Here is a 16415-nt window from a genome sequence, read left to right as displayed (position 1 = left end):
CAGGAAAGACAAACACACACGAGAAAGCCACATTTGAGGGAGTAATATAGTGTATAAGGGAGACATTGCAATACTATGACTCTTATGATCAAAGATAAGGTCTTAAAGAGAGAGAGATAACCCAGATTTCAGCACTAATTTCCATAGGACACCACGAGCAGGGCAGGGGCTGCAGTGCTGAAGGGAGGAGAAGCCGTACGGGGCCACGGAGCGGGACGTGAAGCAGCCCGAGGCTCTGCAGAAAGCCCACGCGCCTGCTGGCCCTTGGCATGGGGACATTCCCTGCGGATCCAGCCGCACCAGCTGTGTCAGAGCTGGCACGGTGCTGGAGGCCGCTCTGCTGGGCCTCCCAACAGTTCCACAGGCGCTGCCCGGGGCTGCTCGCTCCGCACGAAGCACGCCAGYGCAGCGGCACTTTCGGTGCATCAGCTGGCTTCTTATATCCAGAACAGGAGCATAAAACTGAAAACRTATAGCGTACATAGGAGATCTTACTTCTAGTATTTCCCTACTTCTGGATACTTGATCTGGCTGTCACGATACTATGTATTTAGTCTGCATTTGAGACTACATAATGTTAAAAATATCACGTTGTGCGCATACAGCACCACACAAGGAAGGCAAATCATTTCCTTGAAAACCAATGCACAAATGGGGRAAAAGGAAACAATGTCCACAATCCAACAGAACATCTAGCTGGAAAGTTTTCTCTGTCCTGCCTCATCTTCTCAGAGAAATACCTTTCTGATGAGATGCACAGCGCTCAGTTGGAATAGTGAAGAAACTGCAGCCCGTCCTCCTGGGCAGCCACCTCCAACCCCAAACAGGGTGGCCGAGAGGACCACGTGCCAGATCTACAGCTCTACAGCTCTAACCACTCAACAACAAAACGACTTTCCCTGTTTAAACAGAAACCCTCTATGTGTTTTGAAGAGCCTAAAGAGTCAGAGCACTCCTGAAACAGTCACCCGCTGTGGGGGAGACTCCTCTGACCCTGCGTCAGGTCCCATGGAGTCTGCTCTCCTCACGCCGAGCAGGCAGCCCTGCAGACATGGGGCTACCCCTCCACGTGCCTGCGCTTCCCTTGGAGCTCTATGAGGTTTCTGCTGGCCAGTTCCTCCAGCCTGCCAAGGTCCCTTCGGATGGCAGCGCAACCCATGGAATCAGCCGCTCCTTGTGGTTTCGGGTCATCTACAAATTTTCTGAGCTTGAATTTATGAGGATGAATCCAGTCCCATCATCCAGCTCATTAACGGAGATATAGTGGTGTCAGCATCGACACGTAGTAGTGACTGGCTTCCAGCTGGACTTCATGCCAACTCTTCCAACCCTTTGAGACCAGAAGCTCAGCCGTTTTTCCAAGCCACCTCACTGCCCACTTACCTTGACAAACTCAGAAAGCAGGGACTGAGGATGCTGGGGGGCACACACTTCTGCCAGAAGTCACTGACCCTCCAGATCCTTCCTCCCGCTTTTGTCTGCCTCCTTTTTATCCCTGAGGTTGCGTCTAGAGCTCCTTGTCCTCTCTTTGAGTTCCTAACACATTAGCATGGACCATCTTGAGCTCAAAGCAGGGAATCCACCAGCAGATAGCCTCGTGTGGCCCGCAGCAGCAGAGGACAGCCCGTTGTGCTTGTTCACCCACTGCTAGAAACGTCCAGCTGATGGCTGCAGGCAGTAACGGCCACAGCAAGATCAGCCAGATCTTCTCACTCAGACTCTGGTCTAAAACCACAACTGGAGGTAAAAGCAAATTAATATATTTTGCACTGAAACAGACCAGCATGCCATTAATTAAAATCAGTCAAACCAATAGGAATGAAARCAGTGGGACAGTCTTAGGCTCTACAGCTATTTTGCAAGTGAACATAATGTAGTAAAGAATGAGTTACATCAGAATCTACCGACCTAAAAGCAATTTGAACCAAGTCAAATGGCAATGTGTAAAAAGAACCAATGTACATGCTGCACATACCAAAGTGTAATTGTATAGAAACATTTTGCGTACTGCTTCGCTGGACACAAATTTCAGAGCAGAGAAAAGAAATGCTCAAAAGGGCACAGGATGGGAGCACTCAGGTGTTCCCCCAACACATAAAAGGCAATGTGCTTTTTCCTAAATGAGTGCTTTTCCTAAATGGGCGCTTCTACTCGGGCTGCTATTAATTTACATCTACCACATAAGAAAAGTTTCCGCATGTTTGGAACTAGAGGTGTAATTTGGACTCAATAGAAAAATTAATACTACTTTTGAGAACCAGAGCTAGGTAATACTGTAAAAATGGATCAGGAAGAAATACCTGCCAGGCTGATGAAAAAGCTGTTCTCCCGAAAAACAGGCATAAACTACTCAGCCTTAAATTAGCACCACTTAAACAACTTAACAAAAGAGCTGCTGCAGTAAATCCATAACCTAAGAATGATAATTTACAGTCAACAGCCATTATGAGTAACATTAATGCCCACATAGTGAAATGCTCTGCTTCTTGCATTGTTAAAATGGTTCCTGCGCAGAGCTGCCTTTACTAGAAGGGTAACAAACGTTAAACAAACTTAAACAAACGTTTTGAACAGTCATTCCAAAAATAGCACTCTAAGTGTCATTAAGAGATTCTTAACTGAATTGCAGCATCAGATACTACATATTTCAGAATTCCAAACRGTCTTCCAAACTATTTTAGCTAAGCTAATCATAAAGACATCAATGCTTTTAAAATAATTATATTTACTTTTGTGACCTACCGGATAGCTATGCAGGGCATTTCTAAGTCCATCCATTATCAGCAGAAACAGTGGATATAGTACAGAAAACTTGCAGCTTTTTTGTTGAGCTTTCTCTTACGCAGTGAAACAGAAACAAAGCCATAAAGCTTAACTTGACAGAAAAGTGTTAGCCTGACGCATTAAAGCACAGAGATAGGACAGTTATTTATGGAATACTGTTCACTATTATCCTTTTTGAATTCCACAAAAAGGCTAAATATTGACGCGTTCCCAAGCCACCCTTTCCCCGCTTTAGTGTTAACATGGAGTGTTTTTGTGGTTTTGATGCTCCCAATTTGTCAAGATCAGGTGAAGAGAAGGCTTTTACAGAGCGCACCGCTGCAGCCCCTTCAGGGGCTATAAACCCACATTCAGCTCTGCTGGTTATTAGTAATTCATGGCAACTTCCCCAGCTCACAGCAGGAGCCTCACTCTTAGGGCATCATCCTCATGGAAAAAGGACGTGAGCAGGAAGGCCGGATAAGCAGTGCTAYCCTCAAAACAAGCAGCAGGCCACATGGACCCCGGGACACCGAAAGCCTCAAGGAGCCTTGATTCGYGTATTTGTCAGGCCATGTTCAGCATTCTGCATCCCCTCCTCCAAGTGGATGTCAACAATTTAATAGATCAATAAACAAACTCAGATTTCTTCCATCTGCCAAGATTTGGCTAATCTGCAAATTTCAAGTGTCAAACTTCTGTGTGTTTTGCTGTATTGCAAACATAGACCGCTGGACGAGAATATGTTATTTGAATTTTGGATTTAATCAAATATATCCTGAGAAATATAAATACGATGTAAAAATATTAAGATTTGGAACTTTCACAAGGTATGCAGTTAAAAAAAACTACTATTAAAGCAGTTACAATCAAAAAGAGTATTACACATAAAAAACACATGACTTTATAGACATTAAATTCATACACAACTATGTCACACATTACTAGCATATTTGCCTACAGCATACACAACATTAATTATTTGGAGAGGCTTGGTTGGGGGCAGAAAAGCACTCACTGTAAACACATTAAGGAAGAGATTAGCTGCCCTAACTACTTTTGTAATTTACTCAATGGAACAAATTTTGCATTAATTTTAATATTCTAGTGTAAATGGAAGTAAGTCCACCTTAAAGGCTTAGTCGGTTCTCTGAGAAAAATAATAATCTATACAATAAAATTTTTAGTGATATGAAAATTAAGATACCATTTCTGATTCTTTTAAGTAACAAGAATAAAATGCTTTTAGTGTTTTAAATAACCTTTCCCCTATTTCTAACCACTATTATACTAGCTTCAGATTTAACTTTTATGAGCAATAATGTTCCTTAATGTAGCCTTTATGCCATCTTTTGCAGAGATGTTAAGAAGGAAATGAGGAAAGATGTGCTTGGCCCCAGCTGGCTGGGAGAGAAACCTAGCCAATTCATCCCAAGAATGGAAAGAATGGTATGTGCATGTTCACCTCCATTATAATCTGTATCTCTGCATTGTGTGCTCATATTTATTGAGCAAAAAAAAAGATAAAAAGATAGTTCAATACAAAGATTTTTGTTTGGGATTTTATGCAGGGGAGGAGGGGAAGGGATACAAAGCTTATCCCACGGGCTGAAACCTCTCCATACTCTCCTATCTCGTCCACATGCTACCATTTGCTTTGCAAGCCAAAATAATCTGTAGACAGGAATGAGGAAAACAAATATAGATGTGTGATGTTCGGGTGAAGGAGTGACAGGCAGACAAATTGCTACCTTTGGCCACTTCCCAAGAATCTTGTAGGTCATTTAATTTTTTAAAGGAGGGTAAAAACAATATAAGTTTTAACTTAAATAAAAAATACATTTTTAAACTGTTGACTAATTATTTGTAATACTGAATTCCAGAAGCACCTACTACTGAACTATCTGGTTGGACATTTTTACAAAGGACAGTTTGAGAAACAAACAAACATCTCATGAAAATAAATGCCACCACTAAGGTAGTGTCTTCATACAGCATGAGAGAAGGCAGCTTCTGTATCATCTACGTGGACTCCAGAAATCCTTTAAAATGCTTTAAGGCAAAATGTGCAGAAAAAAACCCAAAAAGTTTGACTCCCCAGAAACCAAAGCACAGAACTTTAAATGACACTCAGTTCAACTGAAAAACTGAGGTCAATTACACAGGAATTACCACTCAATATCCTCATTACACAGTAATTCTCATATGAAGTTCCCATCATTTCTGCCTGGAAATGAATTATTTGGGAGGCAAAGGAGTAATTGCTTACATAAAAATCTGGTAGATACACATGTTGGAGAAGCCAAAATGTTCAGTGGTGCCAGTTCAATGGAAAATGTCAGATCTCGACACATGAAACTCAAACTGATCCAGACCTTGTCCGCCTTACTCAGATAAAGGGGGATGCATAGTGCTGATGGTCACAGGTTCAGAGCAGAAGAGCAGAGTAAGGGAGAGTTTTCTCAAGCTCGCTATTAAAGCAGTACGAAAGGCTGGGGAGCAAAGGACGGCTGCGAAGCACCAAAAAAGAGCTCCCTTCCCGACAAGGGGAGGAAAAAGGACAGGATTCTTCTCCTCAAGGCCAATATATCCCACTGTGCAGAGACAAGGACTCGGGCAGCTCGGCAATTTTAGCACTGCTGGATAGAGGGGGAAATCCTCCGCACCTCCCTTTGCCCTCAGCTACCCCTAAGCTTGACTGGGCGCCGGGCTGGTCAGTCGCTCCCTTTCTTCCCATCGCTGTCACTGCCAAGATGCTCAGGCCAGACCCAAATGTCTCGTTGCTTTGGAGGCACAGACACAATACTTGAAAACCCGGTATTAGGCAATAACTATCAGTGCGTGGCCAGCATTAACTTTCAGTCCACATCCATACTAGCTAAGGGGGCCACTGAGGTGTATGGGGCTCGTGCTTTACTGATGGGCTTTCCACAGGAGGAGGAGGAGACTCAGCCTTTATGGCTTGTCTCCTCTTTCCAGGCATGCATTCTCTGCCCACTAGTCAGGAGGCATTTTAGAGCCATCAGGGCTAATTATTTAAGGGGAAAGACTGAGGGTTGGGCAGTTTCGTTACTGATTGGGAGCTCCTGTCTCAACAGGACCTGCTGCCTTCTCCTTCCCTCCCTGGTCAGTAATGCACTAGCCCAGGCAAGTTCTTTTCCCTGACATAAAGCCCAAGGACAAATGGAAGTTAATTCCCATCCTAGAGCAAAGCAGCTGCAGAGCCTCTCACCAAGCTCGTACTTCCCCGAGATGGCTTTTGAAATCAGTTCGAGCAATAAAGCGGCCGCCCCCCTCCAAATTCTCTTTCTAAGCAAATTTGTATTGTCTTAGTTGACCATGTTATCACCAGCAAGTTCAAAGTGTGACTCTCTAGCTATGCTATGCAGAAAGCAGACACCCATAACAGTTTAATTTAGATTAAATGAACAAAGAAAACAAACATCTCCTGATCTTGTATCTTAGCCCCCTCTATTTGCACAAATGGCAGAGTAAATTAAAGCTCTCCTTAAGCACAGTCCTCTCTCCTCAAAATGCTGCCTAGTCATATTCATGTCTAGAAATGAAAGATTTCAAAAGCTGCATTCACATGAGATCAACCATCTGATTTATTGTGTGTGGCAACTGTATCTTAAATTGGCTTACAGCTGTCTGTCTGCTTTCTCTCAGCTCAGCAAAGTGAGTAGATGAAGAGGCCTGAAATAACATTTAGGAAATTAAATGGGAATTAATACTGCACGGTTATCTCACATACTGGTATACAAGGACTTCTTAACTCCTTAACAGAGTTGCACCAATAGTTCATCTATTATCCATGGAGATTTCTTGAATTGTTCAATTCTAGTTACATTAAAGAGAAATGCCAAAGTGCTTCAAAATTAAAATATAGCAGACTGAGATTACTGTCACTTTCAGATGAAAGCAGGAAAATCAGGAAGAGGAGGTTTTCATAAAACAAACGTTTTAAGACTGTCACTGAATGGTATTAATACCATCGACAGGACTATTGAATAATATCTGAGGATCACTCAGTGGTTTAAAAAGTTTCTTACGTAACCTTTAAACAAGTAGGAAGATGTTTGTGCCAGGATGCTACAAAGCTAACGTCACAAAACAGCCTGCTCACACTGATGCAAAGTACATCTGCTTTGGCCAGGACGTGATCTAAGAACCCAAAATCCAAGCAAAAGGAAAAAATGTCAATGTAGAACAGGTCCTATATTTGTGATTTAATACAATTTTAAATTAACTGTGTAGTGTTAAATACAGTGTTACATGGGCATACCTGATGCTTTTTAAAAGTGCAATTAAGTTCCCGGTACGTTATTAAGAGCCAAGAACTGAATGATAAACACCAATTATTTCACACACGAACTTGGGCATGCAATGTCTAAGCAGAGCTGCAGGCACAACACAGTAGGCAAAAAGGCACCCATAACCCATGCACGCAGCTTTCAACGACTGCCAAGCACAAATGGGAGAAGGAAGCCGGGGTGGGAGCAGTTCTCTTAATTCCAAGAGCAGAGCTACGCAGGGAGTAGCTGCCCGGCTCCCACCGATTCCAGCACAGGCGGCTCAAGTCCCTGTTTATCCGCAGTACAAGCAAGGCAAAAGAACAGGCTCCTGAAGGGCTGCCCCAAGCTCCAGATGCCTAACGAGTTGACAGGGCCACAGCCCCATGCTACGCCTTCAAAAAAAAAAAAAAAAAAAAATCTGAATTTTAATGTTATTTCAGAGCAGCATTTGGTATATGCTTTTTATATGCTGGTAATGCATTTTCATTTCACCTGTATGGAAAACAAAAGAATGGAGAACAGCAGGAAAGCAGCTATTCTAAGAAAGGAAAGCATAAAATGCAAACCTAACGAAATCAAGACGCAAATGAAGAAACTCTTCTTTGCCGTTATTAGAAATATGGGAAACAGATTGTGCTCATGCTGCTGGGGCCCGGAGCGGCGCTGGGCGGCAGCCAGCCCGGCTCCGTCGCCGCGCTCGCTGCGGGGGGAGCGCCGCTCTGCTAGGGAGCAGCCAGATGGGAAACCGGCTTCCGACAAGCTAATGCTCCTGGAAACGGTTACAAGTACTGAGACAGGAACTTGTCRCCTTCATCTGCTGTTTCATTGTGCACGATGAGGGCAAGCAAYGGGAAAAGCAGAATATGAAGAAAACAAAATTAAAAGCATTAATTATTATCCAATTGTGGATTTTTTTTCTGTTTCAGATCTCCCTTCGTTTATATAAGGCCTTAAAATGGGCTACAACTAGATCTAAGAACAGAATTAATATCAATAAAGCAACTTAAAAATATGCGAAGATCATGAGTCAAAATACTTGACTTAAAGGTCAGCCCACAATTTCATTCCCTAAAGKGGGAAAAACAAAATAAAAGAAAAAAGAAAAACATGTAACACATTAGACTCCCCAGGATATATGACTATAATAATCAATAATCTTTCTTGTCACCCAAGACCCTTAAGGCAACAGCTTGTGTTCCTAGAAGAACCTCACGATGCTTCGATGACCGACCAGTCGTTGAGTTCCAGTTTTTGTAAATTTCTTGCAAATCTGACTACAATTTTTTGAAACCTCAGACCTTGACAATGAAAAAACAAAACAAAAGACACTGCAGACCCTGCAACCAGCTCCTGTCAATAAGCAGCTTTTTGAACCTAGGCTCCAACCTAGGTTCAAAACACACCCTAGGTTCCTCACAACACCCCTACTTATTCTTAAAATAAATGAGGAAAAAAAGATAAAGAAAGCAGATAAGAAGTCTATCACTTCTATGAAACAGGTCCCATTATTAGAAGTGGACAAATTCATGCAAACTCATCTAGTTTATCAGCAAAGGTACCTCCAACTAAAAATTTACCATACTAATAACTTTCATTTTTTCTCCTCAAATCTTGCTCTCTCAGGGAGGCCAGAAACTACACTAAGCTCATTTTGCTTTGTCAGAAACTACTGACACTTAATATAGTATCAATAAAGTAAGCTATAAGACTCAGTATTCCCAGAAAATGTAAGGAAAAGCAAGAAAATTAACAGGTAACTTCTCACCTCTGTTGGGTTCATCTGAAATCCTACATGCTTCTTTCTCAAAAAAAGAAATAGATATTTTCTTGATCCAGAAAATGTGTCTCTTGACCAAGAAAAGGATTACCAAAGCTTAATGACACAAACATAACTGATGCAACATTCAGTTCTTTGTATTCGCTGAGCTTTCAGTGGGTAATAGAACACACTCCTTACTTCTAAGGTATTGAGAAAGGTTTCCAACAAAACTACAAAATTGACTGTCTTAATTTTCTCCAAAATAAATTTAAAACAAAAGCGAGACTGAAAACAAACATACAAAAAGAATTAAGAAAACTAAAAAGGCAAATAAACAAAAAAAATCAYGCGCTTTCTCTTCTGGGAAGACAACATGAGAGACTAATTAAAGTATTTCCATGATTCCTATTGAACAGACCTTGCATCATCGAACAAGACTTAGAGAATCCAAATAGTCCTTGACTTTGCCCTGTCATGTTTCTTCAACCAGTCATCCAGCCTGGAATGAAACTGATATGATTGGATAAAGGAAAATCAAATTTTTTAACATTTAGTATCAGTAATCTGATTATGAAGCTTTTAGTAATAGTGTAATTACTTTGAAGTTCTGAACATATGTTTCCACAGAGAGTATTCCACAGAGGACACTGTATCAGGAAAGGGAAGAAATGCAAACATAAATGCAACAAAAAGATTTCAGCTTATCAAAAAAATGAAACTGAAAGGGGAGCCATATGCCAGAGATGTAATATATCTAACATAAATCACTTAGTTCCGGCATCCACAATTTTTTATTTTACACCAATGAGGAAAATTAAAGCTATTTTTCCATGATATCAAAGATCATTAACTGAAGAACAGAGGACTGTCATATTTAAGGAATATTTAAAAAAAAATCAGAAAATTACTAAGGCAGAAAGCAGCTAATCCTGCTCCTTGAATTTTAAAGAGATTGAAAGGGAAAATTCAATCAGTGCTAATGCTAATATTTCAGCTGATGGAAAGATGTCTTAAGGAGTAGTCCCCTTACTAGACTTGAAAAGACCAGATGCTTCAAAAGAGGATGAATCATCAGAACCTGAAGTTAACTAAATATCCTCAGCTCTAGACACTGCACCTTGTTAAATCTGATACAAGATAGATGATACATTTTGACGCAAGCCAGTTCTAGTAACTAAATTTAACGGGAAAAACTGAAGCTATGAACTAAAAGAGTACTTGTAAATACTAAACAAAAGAAGTCAAAAATCCATGGTACAGATAATAAAAAGTACTGGGGGGAAAAAAAGAGAGACAGACAGAGACAGACAGAGACAGAATGAACGAACTATCTAACTAGAAAAAAAAAACTATTTCTAACCAGAAAAAGCTAAAGACCTATCATAAAGGAAAGCAGTACACCAGGAGAGACAAGTCGTGATGAAAAACAAGTGTAACTTGTTTCTGGAAAGGCTTTTTATAGCAAACAATTTATAATTAAAAACAATTTACTTGGATGCCTGTGTCATCACAAGTAAGCCTCGTCCATAAGCCTACAGTTCTCTAGTACACTGAGTACACTTATACAATTTTAAGATCTTTTTAATGACTTTAGTAAGATTTCAAGAGGCAAGAAAGCAAATGCAGATGTCTGAACCTGGCAATAGCCAATGTATTTTTCATAACACCCTCATAAAAAGCGCAGCACAATCAACACTTTTTGTTGGCAATTACTCTCTAAAAAAAAGGTGTCCTTTCATTTCCTAGCCATTAATATACGACAACCTTGCTGTCCTTTAGACTGCCATGGAATGACAAACTCTTTCCTCAATTAGTACCTTCATTCATCTTGACCAGCTTCTGACACCCTCCAACAATAAATCAAACCAGCTCCTGAGCGCTTTGCTTCTCACCTCAGGATCGCATGCTCGTGCAGTGCAAGATTTTAGGCTTAGGGCTTGCAGGCAAAGATGAACAAGATGAACAATAAAAATCACAAGGGGATACCAAAAGTAGTCCCAACATGGATAAAACAAAACAAGCAAAAACAGATTTATTTCATTTTTGGACCAGAACTCAGCTACACAGACAAATAGTACAAAAGCTTTTAAAGGATGCAGAGAGCACATACACAATCTTATTGGTTAGAGTTGCACAAGGAGGGTTAAAAAAAGGGATGTTATTACAGACAAGGTGCTCTGAGAACATTAAGTTTGATAACCAGCTTCCTTTCCATCAATTCAACTTAGCATAAACCAGTTCAATCTTAAGTCTTCCCTAACATAGTATCACACAGAATCACAGAACATTTGAGGGTGGAAGGGACCTCTAGCGATCTTCTAGTCCAACCTCCCTGCATGCACARGGTCACCTAGAGCATGTGGCACAGGGCGGCATCCAGRCAGRTTTGGAAGATCTCCAGAGAAGGAGACTCCACAGCCTCCCTGGGCAGCCTGTRCCAGGGCTCTGGCACCCTCACCCTCAGATGGAACTCCCTGTGTTTCAACTTACACCCATTTCCCCTTGTCCTATGAGTGGCCACCACTGAGAAGAGSTTGGACCCTTCCTCTCTACATTCTCCCTCCAGRTATTTATATACATTAACCATATCCCTTCTCAATGTTCTCTTTAAAGGTTAATGAGCCCAGCTCGCTTAGCCTTTCCTCATACAAGAGATGCTCCAGTTCCTTAATCAGCTTTGTCACTCTCCGCTGSACCCTCTCTAGAAGCTCCATGTCCCTCTTATACTGGGGAGCCCAGAACTACACCCAATGCTCCAGGTGCGGCCTCACCAGAGCTGAGCAGAGGGGCAGGATCTCCTCCCTTGACCTGCTGGCAACACTCCTCCTGATGCAGGCCAGGATCCCATTGGCCTTCTTGGCCACGAGGGCACTGCTGACTCATGGTTAACTTGGTGTCAACCAGGACTCTCAGGTCCCTCTCTGCGGAGATGCATTCCACCAGATCGACCCCTAATCTGTACTGATGCCTGGGGTTATTCCTGCCCAGGTGCAGGACCCTGCACTTGTCCTTATTGAACCTCAGGAGGTTCCTCTCTGCCCAACTCTCCAGCCTGTCCAGGTCCCTCTGGATGGCAGCACAGCCCTCCGGAGTGTCGGCCRCTCCACCCAGCTTGGTGTCATCCGCAAACTTGCTCAGGGTGCMYTCCGTGCCCTCGTCCAGGTCATTGATAAACAAGTTGAACAGCATTGGGCCCAGTACTAATAACCTTAGAGGTCAGGTTAAAAACTCTGTGTAGGATCCAGACAGCTTTTYGGAGGTCCTTAGTGGGGCAACGGCCCATTTATCTTTCTAACCCACTGCGGAGGGGGAAAGAGGGCATGAAAGCTTGAAGCCRGTTTTAGCAGCAGATTTCAGAAACTTTTCTCTGACGCAAGTGTGAGCATTTACACAGGTACTAGCTCGTGCAGATGTCCACAAACAGCTCCCAAGCTAGAGAGGCCAATATTGCTATAGAAAGTTACTCTCTCTGTTTAGAACACGCCAGACACGAAGCAGCAGGAGAACAGTAGGCGGCTAATCTCCCTGAAACGTACCATTTGCCAAGGCGCTTCTTCYGAAAGCCTCGTCAGATGTTCCCAAGGAATCTCTGAAGATGTTGCTTCTTGCCCAGGACAGCCAGGCAGGCATTATAAAACAGGAGTGATCCTCAAAATGCCCTATCTAGGGCTAGCCTGTGCATCAGAGTTGCTGCAAACTATTACTCTTTTAGCTGAATTCATGAGCAGTCATTAACCGCGCAGACCCCTCCCTTAGAAGATATACATATATGTTACCACAACTAACAGCTACCACTGCACTTTTTTCATGTAGATGAAATAAAAGGCAGCCTTACAAGTAATYGGTGTTTAATTTCTACTCTTAAGACTACTGAGTTTGAATTTAATATWTGACAAACGGCTACAAACCTTGAATGATTCCTCATCTCCTGTCATTCTAACAGTGATTTTGTAATAATATGATAAATTGCTCACATTTACTTTCACAAGCTTCAAAGAATAACTTTTGTGCCAGAATTACTCCTAGGTCAAACATTACAAAGAACATTACCCTGAATATGCATGAATCAACAACATTTTTCTGTGTAACACAGACATGGAAATGCTTGTTGAAAAAAAAATGCAGCAGAAAAGCTACTGCTCAAAGGCTTGTTCAGCACTGCTGCGCAAGCGTCATGCTGCCCGAAAAAGTCATTGCTCTGCATTTAATTCTTATTCCACCCATGCTTGCCCAATAGCTCATATATACATACACACACACACATACACACGTAAATACAGGTCCAGGTCCACCTAAGGAACACATGGAAGCTCAAGAAAAAGGTTAAAGTACAGATCATAACTCACCATCTTAAAATGTTAATTGCTTAATGATTAGACAAGATATGAAATAAGTTTTGATAAAATGTAAACATTTGCAAGATGTCACACATACTGTAATTTAGGAGGTTAAAAAAAAAAGCAGAATATATTATGAAATAACTGGCAATTAGATAATTACAGCTGCATGCTAAAGACATTCAAAACAACCTTTACTGTAGCATCCCTTGCATCTGAAGTGTATTGACATAGATTTGGAACACTTCCATTTTCTCATAGAAAATTTCATACACTGGCTATATTTTCTGTTAAATGTTGGTTTTCAATCTAGCAATACTTATGGACACCRTATCACAAAAATCAATAAACAATGAAATTGATTAAAGAAAGTGAACTGCATCTCTTTTCCATAACCCTATTTCGCAAAGTAACAAAGTTTCCACTAATGGTTTTACTTTCCCTTGGGCTTTTAATAAATGTAACAAAGTGAAAGAGCTTCACTGCWCTCCATCGCCTGTCCTTCTCTGGTCTGAGCGCTGACACAGCGGCAGTCTCATGAGACACTCCATGGTAGTTCGATGAATTCATTTCAGTAAATGGGGAAATATGTGTTTCTAATGAAAAAAAACAGCCCTCCTTTGGAGGCAACAATGTTATCAGCATCAATTATTATTAGTAGTAGTACTAGTATCTTCGGCTTCCAAAACATCACAACGCCCCCATACACTACTTTGGCAAGGAAGCAGTAGCATTCATTGCTATTCATTCCAAAAATACTACTTGAATGCCAGAATAGGACTATTTCTAATTGCTTCTAGTAATAAGTGAAAACTTGAATTTTTATCTTTTTTTTTTCTCTCATCTCACAGACAGTTCAGAGTAAAAGATCTTGGAAATGGATGCTATRCTTATGCAGTAGCATGCAACTTAACTTTCACATTATGAAAGCTGCTTTTGCTTTGTTTTTATTTATCACTTTGGAAAGATGAWTTAGTTCAAAAAACAGTCAAATTAGCAACGCAGTCAGCAGGAGGAATAGGGCAGGATGTGTAGATGACAGCAGCAAATGGGAAAGAGCAGCAAGGGGAAAGCAAACGTCATCATTATCTCGGCTACATAAGAGGTAGGCAGCTCTGCCACAAGAAGTACGCGGCAMAACAGAGAGTAAGACCTTAAATTAATGTGCACATATGGAGAGATGGAACTGCCTGTGTTTCAGCTTACACCCATTGCCCCTTGTCCCATCACTGGCCACCACTGAGAAGAGCTTGGCTCCTTCCCTAGGTACTTGACATGTACCTACCTACTCACCATACTCTCTTTAACTATGCTGCTCCTAAGTGGGTAATACAATAAAGACCAGGAATTCTGGCAACTGACTGCAATTTTAGGGAAACTCAGGTGAAGAGTCTATTTCTAGAGATACAACCGAAAAACTGCCCTGGAACATCCTTGGCCATTGCCTAATTAGTCTCTAAGGTGCCTTCATATGACAATAATTTCATTTTGCAGACCAAAATGTTCCTGTCACTCACATGTAGATTAGCATTTGGAAAATATACATATATTTTAATAGGGCTAAAAGTTAACACACACAAAAAAAGTCTCCTTCCCCTTTTACTACTTCCCATTCAAGAAGATATCCAAGCAAAGAGTCTTCCCCTTGCTCTTCAAGGGAAGAAACAAACGACTAATACTCTTGTGTATCTAATAGAAACTATAAATCTTTTTGGATCACCTTTATTTTTCATTATATGATATTAGCTTCTTAAGRCCTTGCTGATAAAGCTGTAACAATATGTTTTGTAGAAAGAGAATCAATAAAATACAACTCGAGTAAAAGATAAACATATAATGACTTATGAAATTGTCATTGTATGTAGCAGAGTACAATCACTCTTCAAAAAGACAACAACCCAAAAGAGCCCTAAAATACAGGTTATGCATATGCATACAGAATATGTGTTTCTATTACTTTCTCAGATTTATAGTTTTTATTTAATCAAGAYAACCATAGGAAAGATTTCTTTCCATGAAGGAAGTTTTTGTTTTGTTTTTGTTTTTTAAGTGATCTACAACTCCAAAAACACTGCTGAAGAGTAGATATTCCAGAGTAAACACCCACAGCATTACATAAAATAAAACTGAAAACTGAGATGATGACAAAAACATAAAACCTCTCTCTCAGCACTTGATCATCAGACCATCCCAATACTGAGAGGGCAACAGTTTCCTGAATATTTTCCCTTTGGTTGTTACRCTGGCACCAACGTGAGCATCCCCTAGCCCGACACTCCTCCTTGACTCCCAACAGGACTTCCAGGCGTTCCTCAGATGGGAGCTCAGGAGGAGACAGGCTGGGATGCCGCTTCCAGCAGCTGCGGGCAGGTGGGATCCCCCTTTCCCCCRGGCTCTCAGGCACTCAAACCCTGGCGCAGCCGAGCACGGGCAAGGCGCTCAGCCTCACCGCTCTGGACCACCTGCACTCGGGCCCAACACAGCTCTTGGGGGCACTGAAGTGTTCCCGAAATACTGCCACAGGAACCTCGGAGTCACTGTCAGGGCAGCACTTAGTTACAAAAAGCACCAAACAGCATTTTCTGCTTGAATCTCACACCATTTAAGTTTTTTTTCCTTCTCAACCACATACAAAGGTCAGCGAGGGAAAGCTTCTYCTGCAGATTAAACAACACTGTAATTAGAGCTTGCATTAGTTTCAGAAGCCCATTTTGCCAAACTTAATACCACAGCTTTTGTCAACTTCATCAGATAAATCCCTGGTTAAGTTAATAGCACAAATGGAGAGTGGTTTGGATCTGTGTGCTAACAAACAAGTAAGGGCCTGGGTGACAAAGACCAATCTCAGCACTGCTAGTGAGTTACTGAGTAACACTAGAAAACTTTTAATGAGCTCTTTTATGAGCTCCTAAATGTACAACAGGGCTGTAAAAAGATCCACAATTGTGAACAGCAGTGATCTTAGACCGAAATCAACCATCCTTTTATTCATGATGCAGACGTGACAAAAACGGCCCAGTTTCCACCTGCCATCGAGTGCAAACACTTCAGGGTGAGCCCTGAGGAGTTTAAAGCTTATATTACTTTTGAAGGCAGGACGTATCTGATACTCAATTAATTCCGCAATTTGTTAGCCAAAAGCAAAAGTGAAAGGCCGGGGGAAACCCGACCTCCTTCTCTGGAGGGGTTTGCCCTCAACGAATACCTCTATTTAAAAGAGCTTCTGTTGTATGAGGCAAAAAGCCCTCCCAACAACTAAAA

The sequence above is a fragment of the Nothoprocta perdicaria genome, unplaced genomic scaffold, assembly GCF_003342845.1.
Source record: "Nothoprocta perdicaria isolate Ctin4 unplaced genomic scaffold, notPer1 scaffold_38, whole genome shotgun sequence".
In the NCBI taxonomy this organism is placed as follows: Eukaryota; Metazoa; Chordata; class Aves; order Tinamiformes; family Tinamidae; genus Nothoprocta; species Nothoprocta perdicaria.
The sequence above is the reverse complement of the archived record's forward strand: the minus strand, read 5'-3'. Positions refer to the sequence as shown.